At 30.6% G+C, this 13,491-nt stretch overlaps 1 protein-coding gene across 1 annotated transcript in view; it reads left to right on the top strand.

Moving 5' to 3' along the window:
- Nucleotides 1–1,795: 1,795 nt before the first annotated feature.
- LOC138694712 (homeotic protein antennapedia-like) overlaps nucleotides 1,796–13,491 on the top strand; it is a 1,006,890-nt gene continuing 995,194 nt past the window's right edge. The window contains exon 1 of the mRNA XM_069818701.1: nucleotides 1,796–2,536. The gene's annotated coding sequence lies outside the window, so the exon portion shown is untranslated. The remainder of the gene's footprint in view (nucleotides 2,537–13,491) is intronic.

Raw genomic sequence — 13,491 nt, 5'->3', positions numbered from 1 at the left:
TAATGAAAAGATGTAAGCTTAATCTTTTTTTGTGAAGTTTTAAAAGGTATTACTTATTTTTGGTTTACAAAACCAATATTTTTGTTAAATTATTAAAACTAATGAAAATTATTTTTTTTCTATTATATTTTTTTGTGGTGTTTGGGTTTTTTCTTCTAATCGTAAACATTTACTTATATCGTAAATATAGTTGAATTAGTTTTAACTTTAGGTAGGTAGCCTAACTTATAGGACATTGCCAATTTTTTTTCGTCTGAATCCATAGACCTACAGGCCTACTTAGAAATTTTATTTACATATAAATCTGAAGTGTTCTGTATAACGTATAATAGCCTAACAATGGAATATATTTGTTTTATTTTTACAACATTGATAGGCATAATAAAAAATTGTAATTTATCTGTATTTCTTTTTATTGTGTTCTTTTTCTTTTACCTGAATTTTAAATAAGAGGCCTATAATTTTATAACATTTCAACTATTCAACACTTCATAGAATGTAACAATAAAATGCATTTAACAATAATATTAGTACCATTATTAGCTTACCAATACAGTTTTGTTACTATTAGGTCCTTTAGAAAGGATTCGATTTGTGTAAAACCGTTTTGAATAGTCGTAAAATGCAGCTAGCAAGATATAATAGGCCTATAGGGAAATACATAATTACATAAAATAAAAAATAGTAAATTTTTATCATTCGATCATTTTTTTTCGATAGCGACATTAAGTAATTACTATGTTCGTAAGACTTAATTACAATTATTTTTAAGGAAACAGTAGGCCTACACCATGTCTACTTTCTGCTGAAAGGAATTCTATAATATTTGTTGATATAATAATAATAATAATAATAATAATAATAATAATAATAATAATAATAATAATAATAATACTTATGTATGTTTTAGTTGGAATAATTTTTCTAGTTTTAGACTATTGCAAGCTTTTTGGTTTTAATGTAGGCCTGGACTATTATGCAGGTATTTTTTTGTCTTTGTTGGTTTAGTTTTATTATATATTTTCCAGAAATTCTACTCTTATTGGGTATAAGCTTATATCACTCCTGAAATCATACAACAATCCATATCATGACAATCACTCATACAACAGTTATAAAATTAGTTCTTTAAGAGAAATGTTTAGTTATGAAATCGGCCATTTTGTGAACTATAATGCCGTTTCCGTAGCAATATTCAAATCTACAAGTAAAATAGATAATTATTGGGATTGGGATTGTTATTCTCACTTACACCATTATCAGGGTTCACTTAAATTTCAGGTAGCCAAATACATTATTGATAAACACCCAAACATTTATGTTATCCCCACTACTTGATGGTTCTAATTTCGTGAAGTAAAATAAAAGCAAGGAAGTTATAATAATATCATAGGATCCTTTATTTTTTAATACCAACCCTACAAAAAGTAAATATCTTACAAGGAGATAGAATCGTGGCTTTTGTTTGGACGACGAAACGGAAAAGGGAAGTTCAGCGATTATCAAAGGCCGTGACTCCGCCCGCTGTAGCGTGTAAGTCCGGCCCGTGCCCGCCTCTTCGTCTCCACAGTTGGCGGCCTACTGATCGCCTACCAGCCGGTAAAACCAAGCTTTCCCTTCCCGAACGCAAGCCACGCCATGCCGTATTATACTTATAGTGGGGAAAGAATTTTTTTTCTTTTCACTATGGAAAGGGGGGAACTCTCCACCGTTTAAAGGGGTGTGGTTAAAACAAAACTCCCCAGCCCTTTTGCTTCGTTTGTTACTCTTTAACTTAAAGTTTTACAAGTGCGTTGTTACTAGTTGTTGGTCGGAGGGTTATTTGGTTTTAAAGTCCTCGGAAACTGTTGTTTGAGTGTTGGCTGGTATCATTAATGGCTGGCCGTATACATTTCGACCAAGACCGCAGAAGCTCTACCACACGACGCCTGCAGACCGTTTCCAGTTCTAATTTCCATAGTTCAAAAGTGCAATTGGAATGAGGAATTTGGTTTTAGTGGTAGAGTAAAATAAACCCCATCGAACTTTGTGAAAGTGTACAAAAATTTGTCGATCCGAAACTCCTATGAGATTTTGTCATTATTACTTTAATAACACGAGACTGTGAAGTTGATGGTAAACATATTTAAATACATAGTAAGCTTAAGAAGACAGTGTTGTAATAGAATAGCTATTGCTGAGTTAACATTCCTTCCATGAGTCAACTTCAGATCTAGACCACAAAATGAACTTAGAGCAGACATGTTGAAAGCAAAATGTACATTCCAGTCAAGTTTTAAAATGTCAATTCTTTCCATATTTGGATACTAGCATCAAGTGAATCGTATGAATGTGATGGAACATTGTTCAAATGCGTGCAAAATAAAACAAAAAAGAAATACAGTGCGAAACTGATATAAGTGCGACGGAACATAATAAATTATTTAAAGATTTAAATACATAACCCATGAATGAAGTCGTCAATGTTACAAATGGAGGACATCAACAAGACTTTATATTTATTGAAGAGGATGTTTTAAATGGAATCTGCATATGTGTAAGTTGATATCACCAAATAATTCTTTATTAGGTTATCTGAAAATTTAAAATTACAATTTAGCGGTAAGTTGTTTAGGTTACAATTAGCTTAATAATTTTAGCTTGTGCAACTGAACGAAGAAAGAAATAAAATTAGAACTATTGAACTGAAATTTCAAATTATGGTTTTATAATTTTAATTTGATTTAAATTTTAGGCCTATGGCTGGTACGCAGAGTAATTTAAATAATCATGAAAGCTTTTTTAAAATTAAAATTATTTATTTTTTTTTAATGTAAACAAAATAAGTATAGGCTACTTATATTTTCAAACGGATTGAAATCAACAAATTTTAATTAATGAAGAACATAATAAACATTGTTAAAATACTGCCGCATAGATACAGTATAGGCCTATTTTGAAGTTATGACAAAATTATGATTTTTCTCTATATTTTATATTGTATGGAGTTTCATGTTTTTGTCCATTTTCCATACCGGGCACAAGGTTGCATTTCCTTTCTAGCTTCAGAATAAATTATTACGCAACAACTCAATATGCCGGAATGAAATGAATGTGGAAAAAACTAGGCTTTAGTCCAAATACATATAACCTTCGTGTTTTTATTTTACTTTATATGAGATCGTGGTTAATGTAGCTGATTAATGGTAACTTATGTTGAGCAGCATTACAGAATATTTTCAGCAGCATTGTACCTAGATAAAGATACGAAACTAATTTATTGGTTCAACGCAGAATTCAGGTAAATAATGTTAATAACAAATTTCTATTCCTGCAATAATTTTTTATTTCCTATTTTGTGTTTTGGAGACAATTCCAATTAACTTTGTTCCTAATTCTACTGTTTCAATTTCAGAACAAGAATTACACCCACAGTTTTCAGAAAATTACTTATAGCTGACTGTAATAATTTTAAATCTAATTAGTGTTTGAATAAACATATCGGGAAGATTATCAATCAATTAGGGCACTGCGAAATGTATTTCATCATTAATGTCCAGTACGAAAAATGTCCTCAGTCATCAAATGTCCAATATAGACGTTCACAATCATTAAATGGCCATTATCTTAAATGTCCACTGTCATTAAATGTCTAGTATCAGAAATGTCCACAGTTATTAAATGGTCATTAACTTAGAAAAAAATGTCCGGAATTATTACGTATAGGTCTAGTATTATGAATGTCCAGAATAAAAGTCATCAAATGTGAATAAATAATTTAACAATGAAATGTAAGCTAAGTTATAATATTCTGTACCAGTAACTAATTTTACTTTCTATATTTCTTCTGCACTGAGGTCAGCAATCAGGTGCATATTATATTATGAAAGTGCCCGCAAATATTGTTTGACATGATTGTTGCCCATATAGACTAGTGATTGTATCGATATACATTCCCATTAATTTGCCGTTGATTCGTAATATAAGCTTACTTCTTGTTTATTAAAGTAGTGTCTTACATTTATGTGATCATAGCGAATTTGGATTAAGTTATAGAACTCTCTATCTCATTCCGTTCTTGTCTTAACTTATATTTTTTACATATTTCCAAATAGGCCTACTGATATGATAAAGCATTTTTTTTTTAATTTAGAGTGGAGACCTTCCACTACATTATTGGTTCTATGAACACCTTCTAAAGTTTTTAATTGATTATTTAACGATGCTGTATCAAGTACTGAGTTATTTAGCGAAATGAGACTCTGTGAAAAAGAATGTTGAATAATCGTCTCTGTACACACCATATAGGCCTTCTGGACATATGGATTTGTGGACATTTCTGTATAGAATTGTACATTACATTATGATTTGTGGACATTTCTAGTATATATGGAACATTTTGACTAGTGAACATTTCTATAGCCTATATTGAACATTTGGACATTTGGATTTGTGGGAATTTCTGTATAGAAGTTGAGATGATTTGTGGACATTTCTAGTCCATATACTGCACATTTTGACTAATGGACATTTGTATAAGTTATATTGGACATTTGGATTTGTGGGAATTTCTATATAGAAGTTGAAATTATGATTTGTGGACATTTCTAGTCTATATATTGAACATTTTGACTAGTGAACATTTCTATAGTCTATGTTGAACATTTGGACATTTTGATTTGTGGGAATTTCTATATAGAAGTTGAGATATGATTTGTGGACATTTCTAATCTATATACTGCACATTTTGACTAGTGGAAATTTCTATATATTGGACATTTGGATTTGTGGGAATTTCTATATAGAAGTTGAGATTATGATTTGTGGACATTTCTAGTCTATATATTGAACATTTTGACTAGTGGACATTTCTATAGGCCTATATTGAATATTTTGATTTGTGGACATTTCTGCACACCTATTGGACATTTTGGCTAGTGGCCTTATTTGAATGAACGTTTTGGTTGTGGATATTTTTGTAATGGACTTTCTATACTTATATTGGACATTGTGCTGTGGACGAATTGATCTGGTATGACCGGGACATTTGGATTTGTGGGAATTTCTATATCGAAGTTGAGATTATGATTTGTGGACATTTCTAGTCTATTTATTGAACATTTTGACTAGTGGACATTTCTACAGCGCTATATTGAACATTTTGCTCTGCATACCTATTGGACATTTTGGCTACTAGCCTTATTTGAATGGACGTTTTGGTTGTGGATATTTTTGTAATGGACTTTCTATATATTGGACTTTGTGATGTGGACGAATTGATCTGGAATGATCGGAAACGTAGAAATTAAAGTCTTGATAGAGCCTAGTTAAAACCAGAAAAATACAGACTTCTTACTATTGAAGTCTAGTACCTACTCCTCTTTGTAAAACCTACTCAAGTATTATTACGCATAACTTATTTGTCCATATTCTGGCTACAACATGACTCAGTACTCAAAGGTCACTGTTACTGCCATTTCTTTTATTCATATCGCCACATGCTTTTAATGATTTAACTGTGACGCATTGTTTTCAAAGGGAACTGTTCGATTCCTTCTACTTTTCGTGAAATTTGTAATGTACGAGAAGTTGTGTGAAAGTCTGTTACTTTATTCGGTGTTCATTTCATTCCCCATAGCCATTACAGTCTTAAGTTATTATTTTAGTGTGTCTGAATAACAAATATAGCCCATTTAATACTGTAAGATAATTTAATAAATATAAATAAAAAAGTCATTAAAATGCATAGGTCCTAATAATCACAATGTTATGAAATTTTAGGCTTTGATGGTGATTGTATTTTGAATATTATGAGTTCTGGTTTTCCGCCTTCTATTCAGATTTTAACAAAAGCTAACTTGAAATTGAATTAGGAAGGAATAATGCATTGAATAGATTTTACTCTGATTTTAGAATGTGTTACTAGTCCGGAATCGTTGGAGATAGGCCTACTAAGTTTTAAACACAATGGAAAACCCAAAACTGTTCTTTTGAATTAGCAATAGGCCTAAGCTTAGGCTATTAGTGGTAGGACTTACCCCTGAACTTAATGTCATTGCAACAATTTTATAACCTCATATCTCTGCAAATGTTATCCTATTTATTTATGTCTATTTATATTGGAACAGTCGAAGTAGCTCAGGATTAAGGATACTATCCTCATCTGAGGTCGCTCTCGGGAGTGGGTTCGAATCTCGCCGGGATTGTCTTGTACCATTTTTAAGTGTTCTCCAACTGTAAGGCAAATATCAAGTAATCCATTGCAAACCTCAGTCTCATCTTGCCGAAATATCTTCTGTTATCAATAAATTCACCCTTGCTATATCATTAAAATAGCTAATAAAAATATTTATACCTATTTCTTTAATTATGAAAAATCTGTAGGAAGAACCAAGAATCTTAATATCCAGGGATAAAAGTCATTTAGTCATGACTTACGTATTACCTACAGAGTCCTTCAGTGTTGATGCATATTTGTTTGATCGCTCGTTTTATCTAAACGAACAACATAAGCTCATTTTCTTTGAGATTTGTTATTTATGAGTATTTTCTGATTCCTCTGCTTTAGACTCATTTTTATTTCTGCTTAGCTTCTACTGAAATATCATGTAGCCTACTTTATTGACTAATCCAGCTCTTATTTGACTGATACGAGGTATAGGTTTATTTTTCTGTAAGTTAGTACACATTTTGTAGCTTTTTTCTTTCTTTAGCTTTTTCGACTACAGATTCAGTGGCCCTAGATTTTTTGACTCTTAACTTAGGAAGCAAGGGTTTATCGGTCTCCGATAGAGAATGGATGTTTCTCTTCCTTCTGGTTCGGATATAATTACAGTATGTATGTCTGGATTAAAATTCTTGCAATCATAGAGACATAAGAAACCTGAGAAATCAGCCCTTGAAAGTTACTTAACATAATTAATAACCGTAACTGTCTCATCACTAGATTATTTGCTCTGAATCTTCTCTTTGCACCATACCATTCAAACTCGCAGTTTCTTGTTACATTCACACCAAGAATCTATTCAATGACTTCCTGACTATAGGCTACAGTACCTACTTCAAACAAGTTGTGTTGTCTCTTCATTTCATTTATTAAGGCCTAGATTATATTTGGACGGAGTTTCGCAATAATAGACCAAACGACAATTTGAAAAAAAAAAAAAAAAGAGAGAGAGAGAGAGAGAGAGAGAGAGAGAGAGAGAGGTCTGCTGTCCAAAAATCTGAAAGTTAGAATTTATAAAACAGTTATATTACCGGTTCTTCTGTATGGTTGTGAAACTTGGACTCTCACTCTGAGAGAGGAACATAGGTTAAGGGTGTTTGAGAATAAGGTGCTTAGGAAAATATTTGGGGCTAAGCGGGATGAAGTTACAGGAGAATGGAGAAAATTACACAACACAGAACTGCACGCATTGTATTCTTCACCTAACATAATTAGGAACTTAAAATCCAGACGTTTTAGATGGGCAGGGCATGTATCACGTATGGGCGAATCCAGAAATGCATGTAGAGTGTTAGTTGGGAGACAGGAGGGAAAAAGACCTTTAGGGAGGCCGAGACGTAGATGGGAGGATAATATTAAAATGGATTTGAGGGAGGTGGGGTATGATGATAGAGACTGGATTAATCTTGCACAGGATAGGGACCGATGGCGGGCTTATGTGAGGGCGGCAATGAACCTTCGGGTTCCTTAAAAGCCATTTGTTAGTAAGTAAGAGAGAGAGAGAGATATTTGCACAAATCTGTTGATGGCAGGCTAATTTAACTCGGAAAAAATTCGTTTAGTGCATAAAATTCATTTATTTATTTTGCTTTGAAATATTAATTAAACTGCTGGTCTCTTATTAAAAATCGGTTAGCCTTTTTCGGTATTATTTGTGCTATTTTTTTGTAATAGTATGAATGTTAGAACACTTCTTGAATAAAATGTTTTATAAAAAACAGATGTATTTCAATGGCCAATATCTCGAAACAGGTTTTTGTCGCTTGGTCTATTATTGCGTAACTCCGTCCACTTAATACTGGTGTTACAAAGTTTTCCACATTGCACATTTGTTGTATTTCTATAGGCCTACTTACATTTAATATTTAATTTGTCATTAGGCCTATTTGTATATCACATTTCCATTTGAAGGTGACGATGCATTTATAATAGTGTTTATTATATTAAAGACGAATGTGTACAACAATGTAGGCCCTATTTATTAGTAGACTAATCAGTTTTTGTTTGTCTTGTTTTCAAATCTTATCTCGTTCATTTCTGTTTCTACTACTACTGCTACTACTAGTACTACTACCACAATAATAGGCCTACTACCATACCTATTTAGGCTAAATCTTCTTCTTCTTCTTTTTCTTCTTCCTATCACGTATTAAGCCTGGTGGCCTGTTACGGCCTCACTCCATCGTTTCTGCGGACGGCCCATAGATCTTGTTCCTAAAGGGCGGTAATTTAGTGCTTAGCGTGGTATGCTTGTTCTAGGCATTCTGAGTATATGAGATTTCCATTTCTGTCTATAATTTTGAATTTTCTCTAAAATTGGGTCAATATTTAATTCTTTCAAAATATCCAAATTTTTCTCCTTGTCTAATCTAGCATAGCCAGCAGTTCTTAAAAACTTCATTTCATTGGCAGTGATTCGGCGTTCATCACATTTACATATAGTCCGAGCTTCACTTCCATACATGAGAACAGGTCTCGCCAGTGATTTATAGACGTTAATTCTTGTGTGTCTTTGGACAAAAGAAGGTTTGAAAATGTTATTAATAGTATTCATTGCATAGTTAAAGTAATTCAGTTTTGTAGAAATATCTTTTTGCTGTTCATAGCTCAAATGATAACCCAAATATTTAAAACATGAGACCTAAATCACAATATAGATTATTATATCACTACTATTAATTACTACTAACTTACTATTATTCTATTACTGTACCCAAATATATTTGTAATTTTCTCTGCACAGTCCAAATATACTACTACCACCACCACCACCACCACCTCATATAGTACGATATATATTGTAATATATATATTATTATTATTATTATTATTATTATTATTATTATTATTATTAGACTCTATTGTTAATCCCATCATTAGACATTTAAATGACTGAACATTAGATATTAAATTGTTCACACTTAGGCGTTATAACTTAAGTTATTGTAGCATTTATTTGTTTGCTTATGATATGACGCTTCTCCCACAGATGTTATCTAAAATCCTAGAAATTATAGGGCGATTACTCCTCGAAGCTGTGACCTCGTTTAAGGTACGGAAAATTATAGGAAAAGCCTTAAAAAAACTCCCATGCAAGATACAGTATTTAGCCTCAGGGAGAGAACACCGGATCTCTTGAATACCAAGTCAGCAACTGGCTCGTTTGGTCAGTGGGTTCACTACCTGCCTGGACGCTGAGTCTTCCCCTCAAGCCACCTAGCCAGTAGCGGTCCGTGAAAGTTGCGAACCTTCTGTGTAGTGGGTGCCGTTGTTCTGTTCATGCGTTTCGTCTCGTTTCAAGATGAACTCCCCAGAAACTGCTGCAATTAGTGTAAATATTCTTGTTGATTATTAGTGTTTTCAAGTTTGATATGATTTGAAATTTTGAGAAGTGTGTTTGCTGTTTTATAAGTTTATTTCTCTTTTTATTTCTAGTTTTTTATGAATACGACGTTGAATGAATGAATGAATAAACAAATAAATAAATAAATGAATAAATAAATACGTAAATAAATAAATAATAAATTAGTAAAAAATAAATAAATAAATAAATAAATAAATAAATAAATAAATAAATAAATAAGTATCAATGAATGTTCAAATATATAACATTAAGTAAATAAAGAAGCAAAGAAATAATTAAATGGTATTCTGATTTGGTTCAAGTAATAGAATTTCGAGTCACAAATCCAGCGGAATTGGGTTCGAATTCTGGTAGAGAGATAAAGGTTTGTCTTCATTCCACGAGGACTAAATATGTGTTCATTGTTTTGTGTTCATCCTGTGTTGACGTAGGTCGTGGTATAGCTCCAAGCTGATCAAATGGTCATGGAATCTGCTTTTAGTTTATTATTTCCTCAAAAGAAAAATCTGATCTCACCAAACAGCAAATTCTTATGGAATGACTTCCTAACGAACGAATGTGGAGAGTTAAACAACTAAATAACTAAATTTTTTATGCTTGGCGATATAATAAAACACTAGAGACGCCATAAAAATCCTTACTTCCAACTCAGAAAGGCTACAAATGATAATACAGTAAAGAAGTAAAAACAGATAACTTAAAAGGCCGGTAAATAAATAGGCTACACAGTAAATAAATTAGTAAAGAAGTTAGTATATGGATAGCACGATTAAGTAACTAATGAAGAAAGATAATTAGCATATAAGTTAAACACGTGTAAGCTTATAGTTAAAAATATAAGTATCTTTATCATTATCCTCAAGAAGTGAACTCTTAAAGTTCTTTTCTCTTACAATAAATATCTTCTTTCCGTTCTTCTCGAGGATATCCACAATTTCACTTACCAATGGGTTTGTACTCCTCGGACTTTTGCACAAATCTAGAGCAGTTCGTTCATAAAATATATAAGTTCGAGATGACGCCGAGATCTAGTAGGCTCTGAGGATGGTATGAAGAAGCACCGAAACAGCTGTAAGCCGCACATGCTTACACAATTAACACGAGTAAGATCGCCATTCAATCAATTATTTATATAATTTCCATTTTGTTTTCTTTCATATTAGGCTATTATGTCGTTAAATTTAAAAATCTAGCTCTTTGTGCATAGCGAGGTTATACTTGTTTCGTCTCGGTTGCATTTAGCATCGTAGGGGATATTTCAGTTATTTAAATTCTGTAGATTACATTTTTCTGCATACTGCATTGAGTATTAACTTCCTTAACCATACAGAACCACCCATGTTGTCATTACATTATAAATCTTAGCTGAGTGTCCGTTCTTGTTTGGTTTTGATGGTACCTCCAGCAGTGCCACATATTTATTTAAATGCATCTATTTTGTTTTGCAAATTTTCCTTGTTAAAAGGTAAGGTAGGAAAACAAGTAACTTAAATGACTGGCTTGTTTTATGACATCCTGATTGATTACAGCTAGACATATTCAGAATTGTCCATGAAATACCAGGCTGTACAGTATTTTATTGCGAAATGGACTGATATAAATTTAATTTCATTGTGTAGAAGTTATAGAGCAATTTTTAATTTGTGTTCTGTGTTTGATAAGATATGAATGTAAGTAACATAATCATAAGTAAACAAATTAAAACGAAATAAATAAACAAGCAAATAAAAGAACAAGTATCGGTAAACAAGTGAGTAAACGAAAAAGTGAACACTGAAATATAGAAGCAAATAAACAAGTAAGTAATGAAAAAAAGAACAAATGAATAAGAGCGAGTGAACGAGTAATAAAAATATGATCAAGTGAATAGAATACGTCTAACAGGTAAACAAATAGCTAAATAATAAAGGTATAAATAGGTCTACATAAATAAAAGTGCAAGTAAAGTGTATAGTAAGTAATAATAAGTAAGTAAACTTAAATAAAAGTGCAAGTAAATTACAGAGCAAGTACAGAGTTAGTAAACAAGTAGGCCTAAGTGTAAGGAAAGAAACAAGTAAATAAGTAGGCCTAATAAATATATGAATAAGTAAATAAAAGAGCAAGTAAACAAGCTAGTAATAAGAAATTTATCCATGTAGGCCTAAGCTTAAAGACAGACGCAGGGAATTAGATGCGTAATAAAGATATGAATGAATAAATGAATAAAAGAACAAGTTACAAGTAAGTAATAAAAAATTAAAAAGTAAAGAAAGAAGCAAGTACACAGATAAGTAACAAATATGTGAACAAATAAGGAAATAATAAAGTAAGTAATAAGAAAATTAAAAAGTAAAGAAAGAAGCAAGTAAACAGATAAGTAACAAAGTTGTGAACAAATAAGTAGAAAAGGAAATAAAAAGGTAATTAATAAGAAAATTAAAAAGTAAAGAAAGAAGCAAGTAAACAGATAAGTAACAAAGTTGTGAACAAATAAGTAAAAAAGGAAATAAAAAGGTAATTAATAAGAAAATTAAAAAGTAAAGAAAGAAGCAAGTAAACAGATAAGAAACAAATATGTGAACAAATAAGGAAATAATAAAGTAAGTAATAAGAAAATTAAAAAGTAAAGAAAGAAGCAAGTAAGCAGATAAGTAACAAAGTTGTGAACAAATAAGTAAAAAAGGAAATAAAAAGGTAATTAATAAGAAAATTAAAAAGTAAAGAAAGAAGCAAGTAAACAGATAAGTAACAAAGTTGTGAACAAATAAGTAGAAAAGGAAATAAAAAGGTAATTAATAAGAAAATTAAAAAGTAAAGAAAGAAGCAAGTAAACAGATAAGTAACAAATATGTGAACAAATAAGGAAATAATAAAGTAAGTAATAAGAAAATTAAAAAGTAAAGAAAGAAGCAAGTAAACAGATAAGTAACAAAGTTGTGAACAAATAAGGAAATAATAAAGTAAGTAATAAGAAAATTAAAAAGTAAAGAAAGAAGCAAGTAAACAGATAAGTAACAAATATGTGAACAAATAAGGAAATAATAAAGTAAGTAATAAGAAAATTAAAAAGTAAAGAAAGAAGCAAGTAAACAGATAAGTAACAAAGTTGTGAACAAATAAGTAAAAAAGGAAATAAAAAGGTAATTAGTAAGAAAATTAAAAAGTAAAGAAAGAAGCAAGTAAACAGATAAGTAACAAAGTTGTGAACAAATAAATAAAAAAGGAAATAAAAAGGTAATTAATAAGAAAATTAAAAAGTAAAGAAAGAAGCAAGTAAACAGATAAGTAACAAAGTTGTGAACAAATAAGTAAAAAAGGAAATAAAAAGGTAATTAATAAAAAAATTAAAAAGTAAAGAAAGAAGCAAGTAAACAGATAAGTAACAAAGTTGTGAACAAATAAGTAAAAAAGGAAATAAAAAGGTAATTAATAAGAAAATTAAAAAGTAAAGAAAGAAGCAAGTAAACAGATAAGTAACAAAGTTGTGAACAAATAAGTAAAAAAGGAAATAAAAAAGTAATTAATAAGAAAATTAAAAAGTAAAGAAAGAAGCAAGTAAAGAGGTAAGTAACAAAGATGTGAGCAAATAAGTAAAAAAGGAAATAAAAAAGTAAGTAATAAGAAAATTAAAAAGTAAAGTAAGAAGCAAGTAAACAGATAAGTAACAAATATGTGAACAAATAAGTAAAAAAGGAAATAATAAAGTAAGTAATAAGAAAATTAAAAAGTAAAGAAAGAAGCAAGTAAACAGATAAGTAACAAATATGTGAACAAATAAGTAAAAAAGCAAATAATAAAGAAAGTAATAAAAAAGCAAGTAAACAGGTAGGTAATAAAGATAACTTATTAACAAAGTAAAAAAGAAAACAAATTATTAAAGTAGCAAAATTAAAAATAAGTAACAAAAAATTAAAAGAAGAAGCAAATATACTAACGACAT

This window comes from Periplaneta americana, chromosome 2, assembly GCF_040183065.1.
Source record: "Periplaneta americana isolate PAMFEO1 chromosome 2, P.americana_PAMFEO1_priV1, whole genome shotgun sequence".
NCBI classification, from domain to species: Eukaryota; Metazoa; Arthropoda; class Insecta; order Blattodea; family Blattidae; genus Periplaneta; species Periplaneta americana.
This window is presented reverse-complemented; position numbering and strand designations above follow the sequence as displayed.